The following is a 25,381-nucleotide window of genomic DNA, read 5'->3' as shown; positions in this document are numbered from 1 at the left end:
CAGAGTCCTGACTTGTATCAGAAACATAATTCACACCTGCTCAAGAAGCAACACACAATTCATGTTTCAGTTTGAAAGCAGGTTTGTTAGAATCCCTTGTAGATTGAGTTGTTGCATTTGAATTTTAATTTGAGCAGAATTGGGTCAATCTACCTGTACTATTGTTCCGTTGGTCAATCTTCAGCCACTCCTCTTGTTACAAGCTGTAAAGGTACAAAATCAAAACCAACCAACCAAACCAAACCAAAAACACCAAAACTGTTTAATCCATGCAGGGCTGAAGCACGAGGGCTCTTCTTATATCCTAGAGACTTAAACTTTGTAAATATACTAAGGAGAGTGTGGCACTCGTTTGTTTGTTTGTTTGTTTTGTCAAAATAACACTTTTGCAAGACAGTGATCATTCATTTCATTCATTTTTACAAGTTTCCACCCTTTCTGGTAAGATGTACATAGAAAATATATTTCTCAGTTTATTGGTCCCTTTTTATATTTTCTTCCATCTCTTGAGGTACATTAAAAACAATAAAGTGATGATTTTACACAATGTTGAAGCAAACTGCAAATTCTTTTTTTTTTTTTTTCCCCCCACAGTAAAAGCTTCCAAAACCAAGAAGGCAGTGAGATTAGAATCAATCACTTAGTCACATTAAGAAGGTAGGAGGAGTATAAAACGTGCAATGGAGTTACAACAATTTCTGGTACAGTTTGCACCTCTCTCAGGAGGGCATTATTCTGTGAATGCTGTTCATGGGGCTCTTATGCACTCAAAGAGTAGGGATTAAGATTTCCACCAGACTGTTAGTCTGAACCAATAGTTGCTATATTTTTGCTCTACTGAGAAAATAAATCAGTGAAAAAGAAATGTAGAGAAAGGAAGGGTTGAAACATAGTAATTTCTGAAATAATTTATAATAATGGTAATACTGTTAAAATATTTTAGAAGTACAAAATAAAAATATTTTTTTTTTAAAAAAAAAAAAAGAAATTTCTGTGTTGAAGTCCCAGAGATTTCTAGATAACTAGAAGAAACTGGTATAGTTGGAAGCAACCTAAGCTCCACCAGATTTCCTTCTGTATTTGCATTCTGTTTATGTCACCTGCATCTCGCTGCCCATCTGCCTGTGAAGACTTGAATCCCATCATATATAACCAGCATGTAAGAGGAATACTTAGGTCTCCTACTGGTATTCCTCATAAAACGCAAGCTCTTCTAGGTTTTGGATCTATAACATAGTCATAATTTTTCCAAAAGGCAGCCAGGGCCACATTTCTTAGCAACAAGCATACATTCAAATGTATTCACTAATATTGGCCACTGAGAGGTGCGGGAAAATACAGAATATAACTTCTATTTAAGCTCATCAGGGCTGATGGGAAAGGAGCAGGAAAGCAGACACAGCAGAGTAATTACAGACCAGCAGCCTTTCCATGAGCATCTTCTCTTGAAGGGGTTGAGAAAACCTGCCAGAGTGCTACAGAAGTTTTGACGAAGAGAAGCACTCGGAGGAGCACATTAAATCTGGGCTGATACCAGCATATGGAAGTTGAAGCCTTTTCTCATTATCTCAGCTGATTTTCTGCCAGGAGACACATCTGCTGGACTTCTGCAGGAGCCCTGTGGGAAGGTAAACCTAGGCAGTCACACCAGTCTGCTTAGCCATATTTATGTAACATTTTCACATCAAGGGATGCACTGGCTCAAAAACACATTCAGGGTTTATTGGGGATGGGGAAAATCATATGGGAGGCATGTTTGCCATCTGATGGGAAACTACATGGAGACCAGTGGAGAATTCACCCCCAAAAAGATGAGGGATGACTACTCTTCAGAATTACTTAGCAAGTTACTCAAATTACTTATTTGGAAAGATAAATTCCCTGTGCTGTTGAAATCCCAAATTTAAGACATGTGATTGAATTGCTGTTAGCAGTAATAATGGTTATGGTACACTAATGGCAGTTTCATGCAAATTCTTTAAACTTTAACATTGTAAAGATTTAAAAGCTTAGGGCTTTTGTCATTTCAAGCCAATACTTTCACATTACCATCATTTTTTTGGAGTTAAAATACTTTATTTTCAAAGTTTGAATACCCCTAGAGGGTTTCATTTTTATACAGAGAGGCAAACAAACATGGCATGAAGCCACAATGAATTATAGCCTTGTCTCTTACCTACTTGCCTGTGTTTCAGATATTTGGCACACTAAACTCCCACTTTCCACTTGCACGTGCAGAACACTCCAGGGCAACACCTCTAATATGTCTTGATGTATTGCATATGTCAAATTTTTTTGGTTGGTTGATTTTTTGTTTGTTTTTGTTTGTTTGCTAAAAAGATTGCTCTCAATTTTAAATAGAAATGAAGAATATTGTGTTGCAAACAGTTGACTTTCTGTTATCAGTTTTGTGATTTCCACCATCATTGAAAAGAAATATTATTTTAGTTAAATAAATCTTAGCTCAGGGGTAAAATTCTTATGGAAAAGTATGGATTTCATAAATAACTACATTCTAATGTCTTCTTCCATTTACTATTCAGACTTTATGAAGAAAAGATGTGATTGACCTCAGCTAATAAATAATAATAATAGCCTAGCAAGGAATTCGGGATTTAGATTGTGTACTTAAAAGCAATAACAAAAAAGCAAACGACCTGGCAGAACCCCATGTCTTAGCTCTCTGTAGTAGTTCTAAAGTAGTGAGATTACTGTAAACTATAAATTAGCAATGTAACCACCTCTGAAACGTGGGGCTGTATATTAATATCTCCTGGAAGAATGTTCCACTTTAGTTACTGAAGTTTATATCTTGAATTTCTTTCTAATGTCCAACTCTAATAACTGGCCAGTAGCCTCTGTTGATGAATCTTTGCAAGCTAAACACAAAGAGGATAGATTTAGATTAGATATTAAGAGGAAATTCTTCACTGTAAGGGTAGTGAGGCACTGGAACAGGTTGCCAAGAGAAGTTGTGAATGCCCTGTCCTCGGAGGTGTTTGAGGCCGGGCTGGATGGGTGGTTGGCCAACCTGATCTAGTGGGTGGCATCCCTGCTTACGGCAGGGAGATTTGAGTTAAATGATCTTTAAAGTTCCTTCCAACCCCAACCATTCTGTGATTCTACGAGTAAGACACAGTTTGGTCTGGACAAAAGTATTTTTCTGGAGCAGGTGAGACTGCTAGGTCATCATCTTTCCTGATAGAGCTCTAAATTTTGAATGTTCAAAAGACTCCTACCGAATGTTTAATAAAATGTGAGAGAAGGAAGCTGTCATTCATGCAGGATTTCTACATTTCTGATTCTCAACTGAAAAAAAACGAGTGCCTTGAATATACAGAAAGAGTCCTTCAACCTTTTCTTAAGGAAACACCTCATGCATCATCAAAAATTATATGTCCGTTTCCAATGTGTAAACAATTAATTACTACATCCTTCACAGTAGAGGTTTCTTGGAGTTGTGTTTTTTGTGTGTTTTTGTTTGTTTGTTTTGTTTTTCCTTCTACTCTTTTTCCTTTGCATAGGTATACATGATATCTCATTATTAAGTGTGTTGGGAACACTTATCTGCATGGAGCAAAGGTAGTGAATTTTTCCAAGTTGTAATGATAAGCTAAAAGTAAGCCCTGCAAGGTAAAATCTATTTAAAATGTGGCAATTTGGGAAAATATGTCCCTCAAGCACAGCAAACATACCATCAAAGTGAGTTAGCTACCAATTAACTTCTACATTTTGCACAATGGGCATTAAATTCTAGGGTAAAAATAAAACCAAATGATGTATGCTTGCTCTCTGTGAACAATAGATCACACAAAATGAGCTTCAGATGTGATATTTTTCACCATGTTTTCAGCATTCAACTGTCCTTCTGGAAAATATTTGTTTTCCTGTTTAAAAACACTTTTTTTTCTATGCAAACTCATATCACTAGGTATGTGTAAAAAGAGAAACTCTAACTCAAACATAATAAATTAATATATGGGATCCTACACAGGCTCAGACACTGTGACACAGGATGCAGTTTTGGCATCTCTGTTCACAATAGGTAAGAGATATTGTTCTATCCATCACCCAGCTCTTAATCCCAAAGCCTGGATAAAATTATAAAATACTGTGAAAGCAAACAGAGCTCCAGTTAGTCAGCATGGCAACAAAAGGGGAAAATGATCAGAAAAAGTGCATTGGCAGGAGCAGTACTATTACCCAGTTTAGGCTAGAGTGTGACTGTTTAAGAGATGAAGGTCAAAGGGTCTTTGGCAGGAGTCAGCCTGGTCTATGGACCAGCTGTTCATAGATTCAAAGACGTGCCTAGGCTCTTCCTGCTGGAACCACTTAAGAAAGTACAGCATCCTAATAGAGATAAGGAATAGCTTAATTCTGAACTCCAGTGGCCCAGGCCATGTCATCTGCAGATGGGAAAAGAAGTGCACTGCTTTGGTTAGACTCAGCTGCAGGCATTTTGTTTATGTCCAGAAATGAGAATTTTCTGCATAATGTTTAAAGGCACTTCAGAAGCTTCTGCCATGTAAGTTCTAATGAGATGGTGTAGGTGATATTTCCCCTTTCACAGAAAGGAACATAGGTTCCAGATAATTAGGAAACAGACAAAGTAGCCTAGAAACCTAATGTATAGTTTCAATATGACTATTGTCAAGCAAGTCATTGTCTTGTTCCTCTTCCTTCTTGCACCATTTTTCAAGCTCCACTCATGTCAAACACTGTTTTGTTTTATTTTTAAGTCAGAAAATACTTGCAAATCATTCAATACAAGGTCTGCAGTACATAGAATGATCAATTTTCACCATACCTGGCCTGCCACACTGTGGGCTTGACAAAGAAATATGTATGAGTCTTCACATCAGCCATACTCCTGAGACACTGAGTGACTTCCAGGACTACCAAGTGAAGAAGGTTTCTGTAAATGTGATACACATCACAGAGGAAACAGCACACAACACACGTCAGGACTTCCCTTTCTATGGCAAAACACACTTAGCACAGCCAAGCCAGCTGCATTGGAGCTATGCTCCCATAATTCTGCACATCAGCCAGAGCATCCCAGAACTGTGGATGTCCCTGTCACAATAAAGCATATCCCGTCACTCAGCCCTCGAGTAGTTAGGAGCAATATAATAGTTGGCCTGTTCTTGTTGTAAAGCAATGTGAGAGGTGTTTTCCCCAGTGTGAGACAAAAAATATAGACAGATATCATCAGAAAGCACTTACACCTAAACAAGGCAGACATGGCTAAGGCAAGGTGCATTGAAACCACAGAATATAAAATAACATACACTACACATTTTATATATACTGGTGCATATATATGTACATATACACATTTATATGTGTATGTAGGTATACACATAGAGGGAGAGAGAAAGAATAAATTGTTTTTCTGACGTTGTTAACTCATTTCTTGTAGGCCCCAAAGAACAAATGAGTGTTCAGGAAGGATTTGAGAGAACAGTGACTTGATGGGGATAGAATATAGATTTCACTCAAAAAAGGCAGATCAGAAGAGAGTAGGATGAAATGCGGAAATAAAGATTTTTTATTTTATTTTATTTTTTTTAAGATAAGCAAATATTTACCTAGTTCCCAATTGTCAGGGTCTGAGGGTGAAACCCTTCCAACACTGAAATCAGTGACAAAATCTTGACTGACACAAGAACTGTTGGAATTTCACCATGGGTTGAATAAAAATTCTGAGATGTAGTAATTCCAAGACTACCAAATGAAAGTATATTTAAGTAGAAGTTCAGAGGTAGGTAGATACTTAAGTAATTTGTTATACTGCAATGCTTTGTGGTTGTCGTTTATTTTATTTTGCTCTGTTTTTCCATAATCATATTTAAAACACTTACCAAAGTGATCAGTTCCAGTGCAGGCATGTCCCGTAGTGTAGCAGAGGAGCATGATGGACCAGGGCAGGCTAACAGGCTGCAGCATGGCAGCCAGGGCATGGCGCAGCGGTTTGTTTGTGAGGGCCTGAAGGGAGGGTGCTGTCACTGCCTCTTCAACCAGTTATTGTGACCCACTCATGTGGAGATCCAGTCATGGCATCTCCCCTGGCAGAAAGCAATGTCCTCTGTGTCCCCTGTGGCCTCTCCAGCCACAGGAATCACCACAGCTACCCAGATGGAGCTCCCAAGAGAACACGGGGCCATCCAGGTCCCAGGCTGCAGGGTGTGCCTGAGCTTTCTGTCAGGGTCGGATAGCAGCAGTGAGTACACCTGTGGGAGGTGTGCCCAGGTGGAACTGCTCAGCATGGTGGAAGAGCTTCAGGAGGTGGTGGGCAGGCTGAGTGAGGAGCATTAGAGAGTTAGAGAAGGAGACTGGTGGAATCATACCCTACCATCCCTGACAGATGTATCAGCCAGCCACAACAAAAGAAAGGCAGGATCCCTTACCCTCTTGCCAGCTGGCAGGAGAGGACCTAAGAGACAGTGGGGAATGGAAGCCAGTTGCTGCTCAGGGCAGCAGGTGAACCACTTCCCTGTATATCCCTTCCCTTCCTACCTCGTCTTCCCTGGTGCCCTTACAGAGCAGGTATGAGGCTTGGGAACTTGATGGACAGGCAAACAATGATATAGATGAAGGTCCATCCAGGTTGGAAGTGGGTTTGCCTAGGGCAAGTCAGCCTATCCCCTGTATCACAACCACCTCCACCTTGGAAAAAAAGAAGGGCTGTTGTCATAGGTGACTGCCTTCTGAGAGGAACAGAAGGCTTGATATACCAAGCACACCAATCCCATAGCGAAGTTTGCTGCCTTCTTGAGGCCCAGGTAAAACATGTTACTATAAAACTCACTAGCACTATATGGCCCTCTGATTATTATCCATTGTTGGCTTTTCATGTTGGCAACCATAAAGTAGTATAGAGAAGTCCAAAAGAAAGCAAAAGGGACTTCAGGGCTTTTAAGGTAATTGGTTAAAGGAGCAGAGGTACAGGTAGTGTGTTCCTCTATCTACCAGTAGCAGGGAACAATACTGAAAGGAACAGGCAGACGCAGCTGATCAGTACATGACTCCAAGGCTGGTGTTGCCATCAGAATTTTCAGTTTCTCAGTCATGGGATGGTCTACACAACATCAGGCTTGCTGTTGCCTGATAGGATGCAACTTTCACAGAAAGGGAAAAGGATTTTTGCACAGGATTTAGCAGGGCTGACTGATAGAGCTTTAAACTAGATTTAGAGGGGGAAGGGGATAAAACTAAACTAAACGCCATTGAAGAGTTATGGGATGGCACACCAAAATTTGAGGAACTGCATGCTAGTGAGATCCTTCAGTCTGTTCCATGAGGTGCTGGGTACAATGAAGCACATTTGAATGTTTCTACACTGTTGCATGAAGCATGAGGAACAAGCAAGAGGAGCAAGAAGCCTTGGCTCAGTCCCAGAATGACAACATCATTGGTGTAAGCAAAACCTGGTGGGAAGAGTCCTGTGACTGGTGTGTTATGATGAATAGCTATAGGCTCTTCAGAAGGGACAGGCTGAGCAGGTGAGGCAGGGGTTGGTGCTGTATGTAACAGAGGAGCTGGACTGTATGGAGCTTGCTGTTGACTCCCTTGAGGGTGGAGAAGCCTTGCAGGGAGATCTTGACAAATTAGAGAGCTTGGGCAATCACCAACCACATGATTTTCAACAAGAGCAAGTGCCAGATTCTGCACCTGGGATGGGGCAACCCTTATATATGTACAGACTGGGGGACGAGAGGCTGGAGAGCAGCCCCACGGAAAGGGATCTGAGGCTTCCAGTCAAAGCCAAGTTGAATACTTGCCCTGGCAGCTAAAAGGGCTGGCCATATCCTGAGGTGCATGAAGCACAGGATTGCTAGCCAATCATTGGCAAAGTGATAGACCATATAGCCTCTTAAGAGCTTCTGCACCATATTGTCCTGGTTTTGGCTATGTTAGAGCTACCTCCTAGTAGCTGGTATGGTGCTGTGTCTTGGATTTAGGATGAGAATAATGTTGATAACACCTTGATGTTTTAATTGCTGCAGAGCAGTGCTTACACTAAGCCAAGGACTTTTCAGCTTTTCGCTCTGTCCTGCCAGTGGACAGGCTGAGCATGCAGCAGGAGCTGGGAGGGGACAGACCCAGGACAGCTGACCCAAACTGACCAAAGGGGTATTCCATACCATCTGACGTCATGCTGAGCAATTAATATGGGGTGGCCAGGGTGGGGGGACCACTGCTGGGGTATAGGCTGGGCATCGGTTAGTAGGTGGTGAGCACTTGCATTGTGCATCATTTATTTTGTACACATTATTAGTAGTAGTACCATTATCATTATTATTATTATTATCCTTTCCTTTCTGTCCTAATAAACTGTCTTTATCTCAACCCACAAGCTTTCATTTTTTTTCCCAATTCTCTCCCCAGCCCCACAGAGGGGTGGGGGGAGGGTGAGCGAACATCTGTATGGTGCTTATCTGCCAGCTTGGTTAAACCACAACACTTATTTTCCAGTGATTTGGAGGAACCCCGCCAATATCCTTATTTCATAGATGAAGTGCAGGGACACACTCTTTCTTACCTGGGATGCATCCCATAAAACTGCCTCCTGCTTCAGAAGACATCTGAATAGTCTGTGCCATTCTTCCACAGAAATATATTGCAAATCTAAGGATGAGATCAATGAAGACCAATACTTGGAATTCAGCAATTTAAATACTCAAAGGGGCACATAATCATGCATGTAACCCTGGGACATATATACCTAATTTTATCCTTAAAGAAGAGAATATTCAAGAGAATATTTGGGTAAGGGCTTCATTTAGAGTCTGTGTTTCAGTCCAGCTGACTTCCATGGGAATGAGATTACTGCAGGCTTGCATGTGTTTCTGTTTTGAAATTTGTCATAAAAAAGCTTTCAAGATTGTAGCAAAGACCTGGTTCAAGCACCAGCTGATGAGCTTACAAAAGTCACAGTAGTGGCCTGAATTCATTGTAAAATCAGACATTATCTAACAGAAGAATCAGCTGCATTTCATTACATTTTTAAAATTCATGTAATAATCATTTTATCTGTTACCCTCTAATTTTTTAGATTTTTATTATAGGCAGTTATACAATATGTTTGAATGAATTTCAGGACTTAATGGTGCAGCCGCTGAAATGTTATTGTGTTTTTTTCATATGAATAGATCAAAATGCATGGGAGAAAAGTGTTAAAACTTTAATAAATATGCAGGAGTGAAGAAATGGCTCATGAAACAGGGGAGAGAGCTGAGCATTTTATGAGTAAGCACTCTATGACATTATATCTCTAAATCCTTATCAATAAAACTTAACTCTCAGCATGCAGTATTAGGCAAAAGCAGAATGGGTTTTTGAAGATTGCACTCAATAACAATTTCTCCAAAGGATTCTTGTATGATTGATGATTTTTTGAGCAGTTTATTCTGGGTATGCCAAATCCTAGTTACTGTGATTGTACACAGAGGTCACAGTGTTTGTTTCTGTAGCTTGAAATGAAGCATATAGCTTCTGTAACTTGATTTCTAGGGAGAATACTTCCACTTAACAGTTCAGGATTTCCATGACTACACTTTAAAAAGGCATGTTAGTAGGTACAATGTATATTCTACTTAAGAAACTTGTTCAAGTGAATCATTGTATGAAGAAAACACAGAAAGGACGAGGTAACAGAAAGGTTTCTTAGTTTCTTATGTTCAAATCGGAACGACCATCAACAGAAAATGTGCCGCCTTTGTTTAGGCTTCTTTAAAGTGCATTAACTTACATGCACATAGAAGTAAAAATTTATGAACTGAAGCATAAAAATGGACTATCCACTAATTCCCATTCTCATGTGTTTGGCAAAGGTAAAAATTTAATTCCAATCAAATCTCCGGTGAGGATTTTCTTACTAACTCAGGTAGTTATAGTTGTGTCTACTTTCTAAGTCTGAAACCTGATATATTCCCTCTATGTTTCTTTTACATGATTGATGCTTTCTAAATTGGTAAATACATGTGAAAATTGGACAAAAATAATGTTTAATCAGCCTCTTTTGTAGGCAAACAGATATAATACCTATATCTGTAATAATGCAAGGCCTTTTTGTTGTTGTTGTTGTTTTGTTTTGTTTTCTTTAGGCATTCAGTAGGAGCACTGGCTTGAGTGTAATGCTTCTTGATTGTGTTGAAGAGTGAACATGAAAATACTTCAATACATTTTTTGTTTGTTTTGTTTTTGTTTTTTAATAGAGGTGCTAGCATGATCATTATCTCATCAGGGAGACCCTTGCTATTTTTATATGTTTTGTTAGCCACTAAAGTGTATACCATCAATTTCACAGAAAAATAAATGCATAAGGGTGAAAGGTGTTAATGATTATACTCAATTTACCTTAACAAGTCTCCTCTTCAAGGAAACCAGGACTTTGCCACATCATACTAGCAATTTGTACAGTCTTACTTCTTTATGTTTATGTTTCCCCTGGGGATCCTCTTTTGCATAATAGACAGCCTGGATCTGCTTGAGAAATGGACTGAAATTAATCTCAATTTCCGATGCATTTTGAAGTAGGACGTCACACCATCCAGCTTTAAACTATCATCTTACAGCTGACCAGCAGTCAAGGTGTGCTGTATGCTCTGCAGCCAGTTCAAGGAGGTTCAACTGGGAAATCCAACTACCTCTAGAAAATAAAAGAGAGTGTGTTTAGGTGAAAATTATTTCAGATGGTAAAGATATTTTGTTATATTATTTCTGGGAGACTCCTCTTGATCCTTGAGGTCACAGATAAAAACAGAAATCACTGTAACAGTACTGGTAAAATGAAAAATGTGACTTTTTGCACAGGTACAAATGGACAGACACTCCTCTTCCACACTCTGAGCTGGCTAGGCCTACACCAGATGTGGTATCTAAAATTGTACAGGAGTATTTTTTTTTTCTCGGAGTTCACATATTTTGCCTCTTAATGACATTTTAGTGTCACCATTTATATAGATTTACACAAATATTTATTTGAACTGTGTTAATATGTGAGACTTCAGTTTCCAGATATGACTGCAAACCAAATGCTGCTGCTACTAATAAAGTCTGATTATTCAAGAATGGGAAAATTAGAAGATTATATTCACCTAATAGACCCTAGCCCTTAACAGCTGATACTTTTTTTTTTTTTTTTTGAAATAGTTATGATATGAAATGAGGACACTACATACTATTCTGTTTGTAGAAAATGCAACTGAAAATGCAACTGAATCAATGTTAGCAAGGTGACTTTATTTGCACTGAATATATGAATAAATAAGGTTCCTAATATTAAATAAGAAAATATTAAGAATCTAAGACAACTAGTAGAATCAGTTGGAGTTAAGACTGCAGGAATTAAAATAAAATATTGATTTGGAATTTTAAAAATTCAGTGACAAAAATATCCCAAATGAAAGCAGGAAATGTATGACTGTATAGCTTAAAAGATAACTGGATAAATAATATCAAGAAATTAAAAAAAAAATAGGAAAAAAAGGGGCTGATAGAAGCAGTGTTGCAGGAGACATGACAAGTAGAGGGGAAAAGTGAGGTTTCCCAAAGGGAAGTTCTGATAGACTTGTAAAACTATTAAAAGAAATAGCAAAGGTCTCCTTGCTCAATAAAAAGGTAAGAAAATGTGGAAAGAAATAGAGTGAGAAGAGAAGCAAAATTAACAGTGTTGAATGTTTTCAAGAGTGGGAAGACTGAAAAATTTCTAACCCACATTTCTGAAAGAGCTGGGACATGAAATAACAGGTCCAGAAGCAAGTATTTTGAATAAATCTATCAAGATAAATCTAACACCTTGTTTGAGAATAGCAAATTAACACCTATATTTAGGAAGGGAGGATGGAGAAATGATCTAAGCTACTACAAGCTAATGTTAATATTCATTATACAGAAGGCTTTGGGATTCTTTCTTTAAACAAACAAACAAACAAACAGAAAGGGAGGTAAGCGGAATACAGAATGATGCACAAAGCCAGGTTAGCAAAAATAGATCATGCCTGATATACTATTGAAAGAAATTTGGCAGTCAAATAAAAAGATGGTAGCTCTAATACACATGGATTTCAGGCAAAGTATTTGACATGGTGACAAAAAGAAAATACTGAGTTAAATTAGAAAGTGAATAACCATAAAAGAATAGAAGGTAGATGTTTGAACTGTAATAAACTGGGAAAATACTGAATGGAAAGAATTTATCAGTGGCATTTAAGGATTTCATTAGTTCCCTATGCAAAAATAAAAAAATGGGGGAGATAGTAATAAAATTTACCAACAGTGCAAGTTTTGGAGTCATCATTAATATAGAGTAATATTTTTCTATTGTACTGGAAGGAAGAGATGAGAGATGTCCCTGAGAATTAGAACAAAGAGGAGATGAAATTCCAAAGTACAAAATGCAATGTCATGCACTGTTGCTGTGTATTGTCATGCACAATTTTGCTGTAAAGTAGGATTTCATCACATCGTAATGATAAAGAGATAAAGCTGGTAGGGCTGACTGATCTCAGACTGACTATCACCAATATGATGTAACTAAGAAAAAAAAGACAACATCCTTGGATGCCCCAAGTCCCAGTTCCTATATCCCACAGGAGTAATGGGGTAATAGGAATGGGGACAATCTGTATTTGAGAAAGAATAACTCAGACTGGATTAAGTGTAGAGAAAGGTATTCATGAATGACTAGGAAATATAAAACTTCTCTCATGAAGAGAGACTAAAACCAGTTGGCTTGTTAGCCTTGTGAAATGAAGGCTAAGTAGGGGTTATTCTAGCTTTCTGTAAATATATCAGTGATGATAAACATCCAAGAGGGGAAAGGCTACTTGGCATAAGAATAAATGAAAATAAACTGGAACTGAATAAAATTTATGTTGGAAATTAAAATAGTGTTTCTGAGAACCACAAGTCTGGAAAAGTGTCCAATACAAATCGGGCAAAAAGCTTAATTAATTTTAAAGTTTGATTAGTTTATGAAATGGGATATGTAACATAATTGCCTGTAAAAGCAGAGACTGAACTCATTAATCTATCAAGTCCCTTGCAGTACCATGTTCTTATTTGTACTGAAGATGATGTGGAGTTTATGACATATGATAATAATCCATTTGCATATTTAATGAAAACAATCATGGCTGTATGGCCACATATCTGATGTCCTTTCCTGCAGTACATTGAAATAATTGGCCAAAAAAATTAAAAGCAGCCTGGTCTGCTGAGTGCACACAATTTGTCATTTAGTCAGTGGTTTGTGCTTATTCATTATCATCATCTGGCATTCCCTATCACAGAGATATTTTTATGGACAAATGAGTTAAAGCAAGAATGACAATATGTAAAAGAGATCAGAAAATAGCAGGCCTTTTTCTTCCTGTCTTTTATTGTTTGGTTAAGGAGCGTGTCGCTGTGATCAGCTCTCTAGATAAAGTATGTAAATGTTTAGAGCCTGCTATTCCTAGGCTGTTACAAATGTAGTGTTATCATAACAGCAATCTGATAGAAAGTGATAGGGATCAGTTCCCAGGAGGAGAAAGCTTAGAATGAAGTTTTGGTTCAAATAGCACAATGACATTGTTAGTTCTGGCTTTATGACTCATAAGTTTTTTGCCTTCAGGTTATTGAGGTGTATTCAACCTTGCTGACTTGTATTTTATTTTGTTTGTTTGTTTGTTGTTGTTGTTGTTTTTATTTATTTACTAATAATTCTAATTATTTCAAGCTGTGCTTGTGATTATTTTAGTATTTAAACAATGTTGTCATCTAATGTGTCCTCAAGATTCGTGTAATGAGAGGTTCCTATCCATATTTTCAAGTTGCTACCCAAAAAATAAAACAGGCATGTGTCACAGGGGAAAAAAATCTCAATTCAACTTGTTTGAACAAAACTAGAATAGAAGCAGTTAGCACATAACTAATCAACACTCAGTGAAATGTGCATTCAAGATCAACAATACAACAGATAAACTGCAGTATCAGTCATAAATCTTAATATGCAACTACATATCTCTAAACATTCTTCAAAGACTAAACTCAAAAAATTCTAATCATACCCAAATGTACACAAGCTCACAGCTACACAACCCCTCACAAATAGTGTGGGTTTTAGTCATGCATATCAGGGTTTACAGTCCCTACTTGCATGCCTCTTCCACGGTAGATGTGGTTGCTCCCAATTTAGGCATGTCCATGCTGCTCCCTGAAACCCCTATGTATATGCAGGGGAGAAACCCCAGCAGGTCACACACACATACCCTGGGTTCCCTGCTTGCTGCCCCAAGCTGCCCTTTGTTGGCCCCCCATGGCATCCCGGGGAAGGATTTTCATACTAGCCTGGACAGATTGGAGGTACTATGGAACAGCTTCTGGGAGCACTAAAACAGGTTTTTACTACTTTTCTTCTTCTGTCTGTCAGTCAGACTGAATAGTCAGAACACTCACTGTTCACCCCACTACTGTTAATTTTTTTTCATATTTTTAATACTTTTTACAAGATGAATCTTTTGTTTCAAAAGTCCCTTTGCAATTAAACCAGATAATGGTCATCTTCCTTTTTAGCACTGCCAGTCTGGGGCAAATGCCATCAAGGCAGTTTTGTGTGTTTCAGCTACAGACACTCACATTTCTGTCTTAACAATGCTTATTAACCAGGCCATGTTTTCATAGAAAGGCCAAACAAGCTCCCCTAGAGATTGTAATTGCAATGCTAAACCATAAACCCCTCCTTAATGGGTATCTGTCATAAGCAGACAGTCAGAATTTTGTAATAGAGTTGACGACAAACCAAGAATATTAGGTGTACCATGCTATTCTGAAATCTAGAAATGAATGTCACAAACAATCAGACAAAATATTATGGCTGAAACAGAGTTGCTTCTATAAAAGTCTGAATAACAAATGATCTGTTAGACCAGTATTGGAGTTCAAAACGTGGGAAGGCAGAGTGCTATTTTTTTCTTGCCTAGTAGTTTCCATTTGAAATTTTGTGACAGGAGAATTGACCGGTCACTCAGTCAATAAGTCAAAAATGACTTATGTTTTCTGCTGAAAAGTCTGACAAAAGCAGGTTCTTAAAATTAGATCCCTTTTATAAATCAGGTTAAGCATCCAGAATCTAATCTACACTTCTCATATCTTTATATTCTTGCCCATAAAAACAAAACAAAACAAACAACAACAGCAACAACAAAACACTGATGGAGAGTAGAACTTACGTTTGTTTTTTTTTTTTTTTTCCTGGTATTGAAAACTTTTCTTGACCTTTCAGACCAAAAGGGTGATGCTGAAGGATCACTTAAGAAAATATATAACTTTACAAAGTCATCAGTCTCCTTTTTATCATCTTGCAATTTCTGAAGAGTTCAGCTGTTAGACTACAGAAGAGGATACCCAAGATGTATATGGTGAACTTGTAAATAGATTAAGTACCTACCTTGTTCTCAGTCCATTAATCTCTAACAGTGGAACACATCCACACTTTTGAATGTAAACCTACAAACACACACAAATTGGTTTAATAAAAACAGCTAATATCTCCCCATATAAATATTCTCTGCTATTATTCTCTGCTTTAATTCTTGCTATTAAGGAGGAAAAAGATTGAGCTAGCACTTTAGAAGAATCTCCTTTTTTTCCTTAGGCTTTGTGAGTCATCTCTACACTTGTACACTCTTGCTTGTGAAAGAATTGATAACATCCACCTGATTTAGCTCCTGGGATGAGACAGCCAAATAACTCTTCTCTTCTGGAAAGAGTTCTAGAAACTGGTGTCCTGTTCCTGTCCTGTTCCTACCCTATTTATCAGGCAGTCCCTTTTCTATGCCAGATAATTTCTTATCATCACAATAAGCTTTTTGCTCATCTTATGTCCAGTCCAGCAATGTTCTTTCATGTTCTGCAGTCCTTTTATATGTGTAACTCCTACTGAGATCAGCTGAAAAGTTGAGAGAATCAATATTTATCCCTACTCATGACTTTTATAAAAAGTCATTCAAGTTATAAATGTAACCTGACATCTGCCTATCTGTCAAATGATGTCTTTTCTGTAATGATATCATAATCTGTGATTAACTTTTAAGACCTCAGAGAGTTAGTAGTTGTATGGAGACAAGGAACAAGCTTCTCATAAGTCAGCAGTGATTTGGGGTATGTGGCTTGAGGTCTCTCATAAGGTTTTTATTTCCAGAAGGACAGTTCATTGAGATTTTTCTTGTATGGGTTGCAGTTCTTAGCACTTTTTTCTTAAACAGTTGAAGAATGTGCTGCGCACTTCTGCTAAACAAGGGATGTTGGCAGAGAAATCTGGATCTGTAGTAGCACTCTAAAGAGAGACTCGCTTCAGACTGGAGCCCCAGTGTAGTTGTTCTCTCTCAAACTTTTTCCATTTATGATGTTTGGTATCCTCTTTCAATTGACCATTGACTCAAGAGTGAAAATTTAAATTAAAATTCAAGATTGAAAATCAGCTTAATTAAACTATCTGAGAATAAACTTGCTTTAAAAAGTGAGTAAAGACCATATGCACTGGGCCTTTTCAACTTATCAGGGACCTTATTCTGTAGCTCTGGTATCATGACTACTTATACATAAATTATTATGCATATCTAAGCTTACTGAATGCAACGGAAGGCTGTTTAATTGATATCAGTAAAATATGTATATACATTTTCTTTTACAATTATCTCACAGTCCTTGTATTTAACCCCCTTCTTTCCCTAGCCCTAGAGTCTGGATTCTGATTATGAGGGTTTGTGCATTGCTGGGGCAGTGCTGCCACAGAAGGACTGGTCTTACTGGGGGCATTAGCTATTCCTGAAAACCACTTTGAAAGTAAACACAATCAGGGACTATTATTGAGGTATTCTCAGTAAAATGGATGTATATTGCTGGAAAATGGGCAACAAGTTGCAGTATTAGGACAAGGTGGCCTGGTAAGAGGGAGTGATAGATCTAAAACAAAACAACAAAATATTTCAGGTTACATACTTTGACCTCTTTTATAATACAAAATTTGAATCATAGAATATCCCAAGTGGGAAGGGACCTACAAGGATCATGGGGTCCAACTCCTGGCTCCACACAGGCCCACCCAAAAATCGGATCATATGTCTGAGAGTACTGTCCAAATGCTTCTTGAACTCCAGCAGGCTCGGTGCTGTGACGTTTTCACTGTGGGGCCTGTTCCAGTGCCTGACCACCCTCTCGGTGAAGAACCTGATCTTAATATCCAGCCTGAAACTCCCCTGACACAGTTTCATGCTGTTACCTTGGGATAACAGAGCTCAGCGCCTGCCCCTCTGCTGCCCGTGTGAGGAAGCTGCAGGCCTCCATGAGGTCCCCCCTCAGCCTCCTCTTCTCCAGGCTGAACAGGCCCAGTGACCTCAGCTGCTCCTCACATGTCTTCCCCTCTAGACCCTTCACCATCTTTGCTGCCCTCCTTTGGATGCCCTGTAATTGTTTTATATCCTTCTTACATTGTGGTGCCCAAAACTGCACGTGGTACTCAAGGTACATACTGCTGCACCAGCTAAGAACAGAACATGCAGTTTTAGTTCTCTTTAACCAACTCTAATGTCTTTTCTTTTTTTTTTTTTTTTTTTTTTTTTTTTTCCAGAAAATGAGGTTAAAAGCACCCAGTCATACTTCCATCAGTGAAAGGATATCGAGAGTTGCCACAATAAGGACTTTTGGTTCTGTTTGTAGCAAAAGTATTCCCAAATGTACTTGAATATTAATTAAAGTTAGATGAAGCCAATGTATGCTTCCTTCTGATACAGCTACAGTATACTGTAAGAAGTTTACAACATTCTTTATCTTTTTTTTTCCATATATTAATAATAAATTAAATATTGTCTAAGAAAACAAAATAAAAAAATTGAGTTTTTTTTTTCTAAATCACTTTCTTAAATTATTTTCTACAGTTACTTCTCATATGTATTAAAGAACAAAGTCTGTCTACATTGGTTACAAAATCCCTTTGGGGGTGCCCAGCTGAAAATTGCTCATGTAGGGAAATAGAATAATTAATCTAAAAAATAAATGTGAAATGAATGGATCAAGTACATATACGTACATTTTTGGGTAATGAAAAATCTCTTCTGTGACATTTGCATAGAAATGGCCCGAATATATATATTTGGGAATATAACCCACACTGTTCAGCATGGAATGTTTTATTAATCATAGATCTTAAAGACAGTGAACATGGGAGGGGATAAATCAGGAGATAAATAATACATACAACAGAAATGGCCCTGAGATGAGTGGCTCTTCCCTTTATAAATATTACAAGCTTCCCACAATCCCCCAGGTAAGAACACAGTATTCAACACTTTTAATGATGAGCAACAGCAAAAGAAGAGCATTTTAATTTAACACAGGAGGTAGTTCCAAGTCTATATTGGCTATCCTGAGAAGTGTATTACAGCTTACAGCTCTAATTTTGTTATATGGTGAATTCTGGTATATTTTCGTACTTCATTACTGGAAACTGACTCATGCAGTAACAACTTTGTATCATATTATCTGGGATGAAATTATCTGACTTCGTATGAATCATCAATATCAGATTAAAAAGTGGCACCAAAGAATTTTGTATCATATTGGTGTTTGATACAGTAATATCTAAAATTAAAACTTCTAGTCTCCGCTTAGCAAAAGATCATTTTGGGGGAGCAGGGAGGAGGAATACATTTTTCTTCATGTATTCTTCTTTGAAAACCACATCCATTTTGCAATAAATATTCTTATTAACATATGAATATTTTTTTTTCAATTAAAAATCAAGAAGAGTGTGCTAAAATTTTCAAGAGCCTTGATGTGGTCCCAGTCTTGCGCAACTGACAGTATAGGATAACTCTGCCTAATTTAGGTGTTCTGAATCATGCTGCCATGGCCTTGAATGTACATTTTAAGCATTACAATAGCATTCTACAGTATCTGTCCTAAATCCCTTCCCCAGAGGGTAACACTAATTGTGTGAGCATAAGAGCACCGTTATCAGGTCAGAGAAAAATCCATTTAGCTCTGTCTCCAACACTGACCAACAGCAGATGCATAGGGAGGCATGTAAGAACAGGGCAGCATATGGTGACACCTCCCTTGTACATTCCTTTGCCAGCAGTGACTTATGCCTCTGGGACTTCCCAAATGAAAGGTGATACCTTTGTGTTTAATAGAATCCTGTCAATTTTATTTCATTAATTTTTCTCATAACTTTTGAACCCAGATAAGCTTTAGGCATCCACAATGTCCTGTGGCAGCCACACATATGAGAAAGCACCCCTGTGGCTTGCTTTTAATCTCTTACTTGCTAGTTTTATTTGATGGTCTCTGTATAGATGAGATAGTTTCTATTCATTTCACCCACTCTGTGTTACTGCTGGTTTATAGACATCTGTTGTATCCTTTACCTAAGTGACATCTCCAAGATGAGGAGTGTTATTCTGCTTAGTTTTTCACTGTCTTTGGTCCTCGCTGTCTGGTCCTCTGGTTGTCTGTCTCTCAATCTTTCCCAATGCTACTGTATTCTTCTGGAGACAAGGGAACACTGAACTATATTAAAGATACCTGAGGGATTTAAACAGTGGCATAGCAACGTTTTCTATTTTCTTTTTTATTTCTTTACAAATAATTCTTAATTCTGTCTGCTTTGGGCATCTATTAAACACTGAGCTAATAGTTTTATAGAGCTACCTGCTGTAACTTCAATATTTCTTTCCAGAACAGTAATAGCTAGTTCAGAAGCTGTCACTGTGAAAGTGAGATCACTTTGAATGCATACTGAAGATTGCTTTCCCACAACTCTGCTTGCCTGTCACATCATTTTTACTAGTGAAGCAGAACATGGACAGAACTGCTCTTTGCAGCAGACACAGCCCTACAGATTATAAGATAAATATCTTCCCTCAGTGGCAGGGTCTGTTCCTTTGGAGCCTAAAGAGTCAGAGAGAAAGATTCAAAATGAACTTCTTGCATCTGAAATAGAGTGCGCCAAATGACTGAATGCCCCTTTGTGACAGAGATTGGAAAGGTAAACCAGGAGGAGCTATTAAATCACTGAGGTAGATCTAGAGAACAATAGTATTGCCATAGCTATTGTATCAAAGGAACAGGAGGGAGTCATTGGAGCAGAAGGGGCAGATATAGCCCATTTAGACTTGCTGAACCAAAAGAAAGTGACAGAGCACAAAAAATGGGTTCTTACAGTGCCTCTACCTTCTCAAAATGTGAAGCCATACCTATTGCCAGTCTGATCCTGGACACCTGTGATAGGACCTTATGAAGTGAGAGAGGGATTGCAAATGTGGAGCTGCATGCAGCATGATGAAACCACCAACCTCTTGCCAACAACAGCCTGTTATATATAATAAATTTATTTGGATGTGTTGATCAGATATGAAATATGAGCATCTTCCAAACACTAGAAAAGGGTGAGGAGGTATTTTTTGACAGAAAACAAAAAAACATTTGATGATTACTGTTTCCATAATGACTTATCCATGATAAGGTCAGAGGCTGGTTTTATGATGACATTTCTGGGAAGCTTTACAATTTATCTACTCAATGGGGTAGTAAAGATTATCACTGATAGTGATCTCTCAATCTCAAAGTAGTTTTTCTTTCATCTAAAATTCCAAAACTGAGGATTTTTTTTACTGAGAAATGAAGTCCATCTGTCTCTCTACAGTTATAGTTCAAAATTATGTCAACTAAACATAGGTGTATACATATGTACTTAGCTCATATTATAGTTGATGGAAAGCCATGCATTTGCAGCCTAGTGAGTGATCCAGTCAGTGACCCACTAGGTGCAAGTTTCAGCTGTCCAAACAGGAATCTGGTGATGTTTGAAATGCCCTTAGGTGTTCAAAACACCTAGCAGATATGCCAGGGGAGACTGCGAGATTGGAAATCATCTACAGAAGAAGCTGCAGGCCAGGTAAGATAACCTTTGTTGCCTAAAATAAATCCACATCCTGTTTTGGCTATTGAATACCAATTTTAGTCCTTATTGTCTGAGGAGACTGGATAATGGTTCAGCTGACTGTAAACTAGGTATTTATAATATGATTCAAACATTTGAAGAGATGTATTTAGTCAAAATCAAGGTGTGTTGGGCATCCTGCTTGGCCACAAATCACCACTCCCAAAGCCATGGATCTAATTTAGGTCCTGTGTGTTGTATCTACCAGCCTTGGGTGGATGTTTTGCATATACCAGCCCTTCTCAAGTGGCATTTGTACCTGTGTGCAGGAAACTGATTTGTACTCCTACTAGCTTGTCAGCACAATCTCCCACTAAAAAGCAATGACTGTATTGGCTATGTCTCTATTGATTATATAGCAGCTTAGATGCATAGCTCACAATTGTGCTTATCTCTTTTGATATCTGCTTTTGATGTCTTCATTGTGAATTGAATCCTCTCCTCTGATCTGGCTTTCTGCACATCAGCTCTTTCTCCTCCCTATTTTTTGCAGGTGAACTGCCTTTTCAAGCAGTGAAATGGGAATACACAGTATTATTTCTCTGCAGAGGTTTGCATTCACAGAAGGACCTTAACTGAAAATCAGCAACATATATATTGTGATTTTAGCCATAAATACAGTCAGAGACACAAGGCATATCTCAGCTATAGCTTGTGTTCAACAGCTAATTCAATATATCTGTCTACATAAGAACATGCTACTGATGAGCCTCTGTTATGTTTTGTGAAGAGTGACACACACACATGGACACACACAGAGTGAACCCACATGCTACTGACTTTTGGGAAATTTATTTTTGAGATCAGATCTTTGTGCAGCTTTCATAAACCATAATGTATTGCTCTGTGAGTTAAATACAGATTTAAACTGTTAAGGTGAACCTGTCTGTCAAGACCAGGACCTGTAGGGCATGTTCTGCAGCTGTGTATGGTCTCAGCAGACTTTATCTAGTGGTATTTCTGAGGATCCTCCAGCAGATGTACGAGCTGGTATAACTCCAGGAGAGTTTCCTTTGCAGATCCAGGGTTGGGCATGAGGATGGAGGTAGGCTTTACATTTTCCTGATCCCCATAGCACTGGGTTAGCTTTATTGCTGTTTCATCCATCGTTTCAGATTCCTTTCTTGATCCCTCCCACCTTTTTCATTGGCACATCCACTTTTTCCATTGGCACAAAAAATAACAGGATGCTAAGTGGGCCTTAGGTTTGAACTTGTTACTTTTTCTTCCTCCTCTCCTGTTTCTCTCTCTAATGTTGTCACTAATCTTGTGCAAAGATTTGCCTCATCCACACTATTTTTTTAAATCACATTGTGATTTGGGTGAGTAGGGATATTGTTCAGAAAACTACCTTCTATTTGTGCAGTTCTGTTGACGTTTACCATGGATTTAAATTCAAGCTGATTCAAGGTGATTTTCTTTTCTAGGCTTGAGACTCTTCCTGCTAATATCAAACACATTCAGATGTACAAAGAAAAGCAAACCAAACTTTCAAATTTCTCCAGGTTGTCTGGAAATTAAACCTTCCCAAATTTTCTTGAGGAGAAAAGATTATTTTCATCTTCCCAAATTTGAAGCAGCAGTTGTATATAGATATATTTTTTTTTTCATGGTTTCTACTGTTAAAGATTTTCTTGTAGGTATTTTCATCTGAATATTTATATGCATTCTAGGTTTCAAAGGGAAGAGAAACAAAAACAGAAAAATAAACAAACAAAAACAGCTGTCTAGTTAGAAAAACTTAGCTGGTTTTGCACAGTAAGTAGGACCATATGAATACCCCAGTGAAAATGCAGATTGATAAATATGAGCATCTCATCAAGGGTTTATGAGTGGCTCAACCCAGATCTGAGGGGCAGAGGAAGACTCACATTGTAAATTCCCTTCCAGTGTGACAGGGGCACTCTTGAGGTCTGGGGCAGATGTCATTTCACAGGTGCAGCAAATGCTCTGTCTTCAACCCAGCTGAATGAATGTCATGATGATACTGCCTTATCATCATAGAGAGACAGATTGCAGCCATGCCTTTAGTTGTGTCTGAGTTCAGATACAGTGCTGCTTTGTTTTATACCACAGCAGAAGAGTTTGGGTAGGCATCGCTCTAGCTTGTTGGAGACCCTAATCTTCATATGATAAAATCAAGAGAATTAGGGAGAAGTACTGTCCTGTGCTTTTTAGCGAGGGATGCAGAAGCTGAGTCTGCAACAAGGAGATCCTGTACCACGTGTAGTATCCAGTAACCCTCTTTGCTCCAATTTGCTTAATTTGCAATCTTGTCTGTATTTGACTGTTACTTACAGGCTTGGCAGAGAAAGGGGGGAGGAACATAGAGCAGGACATGGAGGAATAGCAGTACAGAACTGTACAAAAGGAAAAACAAGGAAGATGCTGATTCTTGAAATAGTAACTACCCATTTGGTATTTTCTAAGGCTTATACAACTGTGAAGTCTCTCTTACTGAGGATGGAGTGCTGAGCTTTAAAACTGATCAGGCTAGATCCCTAATTGCTCATTTGTCTGGATTTATGTGGTCCTCAAGAATAACCACAAAAGGGAGTGTTGAAAAGAGCACTGTTTTGGGGAATTTCTCTGGAGTTCCAAGATTTCTGATGCTCCACAAAATGGGGATGCATGATTAATTTTTGTTGCTAAGAAAAGTTATCCTTTTAACTTGCTTTCATCTTCTAGAAAGTCAGCTAAAGGATAATAAAAATAGAGCTGGTGGGATAAAGCCTCACTAGAGAAAAATCCATTATATTTAAAAGGAGACATGGAAAGATCAAAGAGGGAGCTAAAAGTGTCCTGAAGTACTTCAGAAGATGGCTCACTTAGGGAGTATTGATCATCTCAGGACAGAAGTGGAAAATTGGCCAGCTTTTACCGAAAGAATTGAAGAAACTGTTGTAAAGGTGGAAAAGCAGCAAGCCTCTTAGTCTATACATAGGTTTGCATGCTGGTAAATGTTACAATTATTTGCAGCTATGTAAGCTATTATGTAAGATAGACATGACCTTGCCACCAGTGTTTTCAATTGCAATTTATTTTATTCAGTGTTAAAGATTTTAGTTCTGTTAGTATTCCTAAATGCAGAATTTCCTTTGTTTTCTCATAATTTAAAGTACAGTTTGATGCATTTAATTTATGTCATATATTGTAACAAATTTAAGGAGTACAGTTTTCTGTACTCTTGAAAGTGAAGGACATAACAAGAACAGTAAGAGGAAATCAGAACAGTGATTGTAAAAAATTGTATAGTTGTTTTATACACGTGTACATATAGATACATACAGAAGCACATACAATTATCTAAGCATGTCACATATATATTATTTGTAATATACATGTAATGATATTTACTATGATGTAATAGCATTTGCCCTGAATTAAAAAATAAGTAAAAAGAAATATATATTTATATTCATAGGAAGCATTTCCAGGAAAACAAAAACAAACAAACAAACAAACAATGTCAACCAATGAAAAATTCCGTTCCATCTGAACTGAAATAAAATTACAACTTGTGTCCTACTACCCTGAATCAGATTTGCTTGTATCCTGCTACCTTTGTCAGATTTCCCCCCTGCTTGCTATGATAGTGGCTTTCCAGGAGGCCAGCTGAAGCAGAAGCTCTCAGGTTTTCTGAGTCCTTCTACTAGTACCAGTGAGAAAAGGTGGCCCGGCCTTTGGAGGAAGCAGATAGCTCAGTTCTGACAGCCTGACTGGACAACAATTTTCAAATTTACTTTCTGCCTGCAGAAAGTGAAGTTGACAAAAGCCTTCCAGGTGAAGAGCCTGGAGACTTGTCAATTTGATTTTTCCCAGTGGAAAAATCAAGTATTTGTTCATAAATAAATTTTTAAAAAATCAGTTTTGCAAGAAGGGCATGTTCTACAAGAAAATCCTTCTGATTGAAGGTTCCCAATTAGCTTCACTGACAATTTGTATCTGCAGCATAAAAGAAGGACAAAATATGCACTCCATGATGGTATAATGAGAGTCTGTGATCGGAAATTAGAGATATTGTTCAAGTATCAATGTTTGTTACCTTTATAACGCTTTATGGTTTATTCTGCCCCTCATTTCAAATTCACCACGCTCCACTACATGTATGGATACACCCCATGATCTTTGCTGAAAAGCTATAGGTGTGAATTGCTGCTGAAGCAGTATAATTTGGACACGCAAAATTCAATTAAAGCAAGTTCGGGTGGCCAGAAGAGGAGCTACTGTCAAGCTGATGCTGAAAAGGACTCCCAAAAACCTTTCAGAGGCTGAACTTCTGCAGCTGAAAATTTGAAACCTTCTCACAAAAGTGACTAAAAAAAAGACTGATTGTCTAAGAAAAGAGAGTACACGAGTTATTATGCAAAGGTGTTTGCATGACAAAAAAAA

The 25,381-nt window shown here is 38.1% G+C and overlaps 1 long non-coding RNA gene across 1 annotated transcript; it reads right to left on the bottom strand.

Moving 5' to 3' along the window:
• Nucleotides 1–1,483: 1,483 nt before the first annotated feature.
• Nucleotides 1,484–6,412, bottom strand: LOC106044665 (uncharacterized). The gene is made up of 3 exons (XR_001212390.3): nt 5,865–6,412; nt 4,808–4,915; nt 1,484–1,618 (listed from the first exon to the last, which is right to left on the bottom strand). It is a non-coding gene; the product is annotated as an uncharacterized lncRNA (long non-coding RNA).
• Nucleotides 6,413–25,381: the final 18,969 nt, after the last annotated feature.

Source organism: Anser cygnoides, chromosome 3, assembly GCF_040182565.1.
Source record: "Anser cygnoides isolate HZ-2024a breed goose chromosome 3, Taihu_goose_T2T_genome, whole genome shotgun sequence".
NCBI lineage: Eukaryota > Metazoa > Chordata > Aves > Anseriformes > Anatidae > Anser > Anser cygnoides.
Note: the sequence above shows the minus strand (reverse complement) of the source record. Positions and strands in the feature narration are given on the sequence as shown.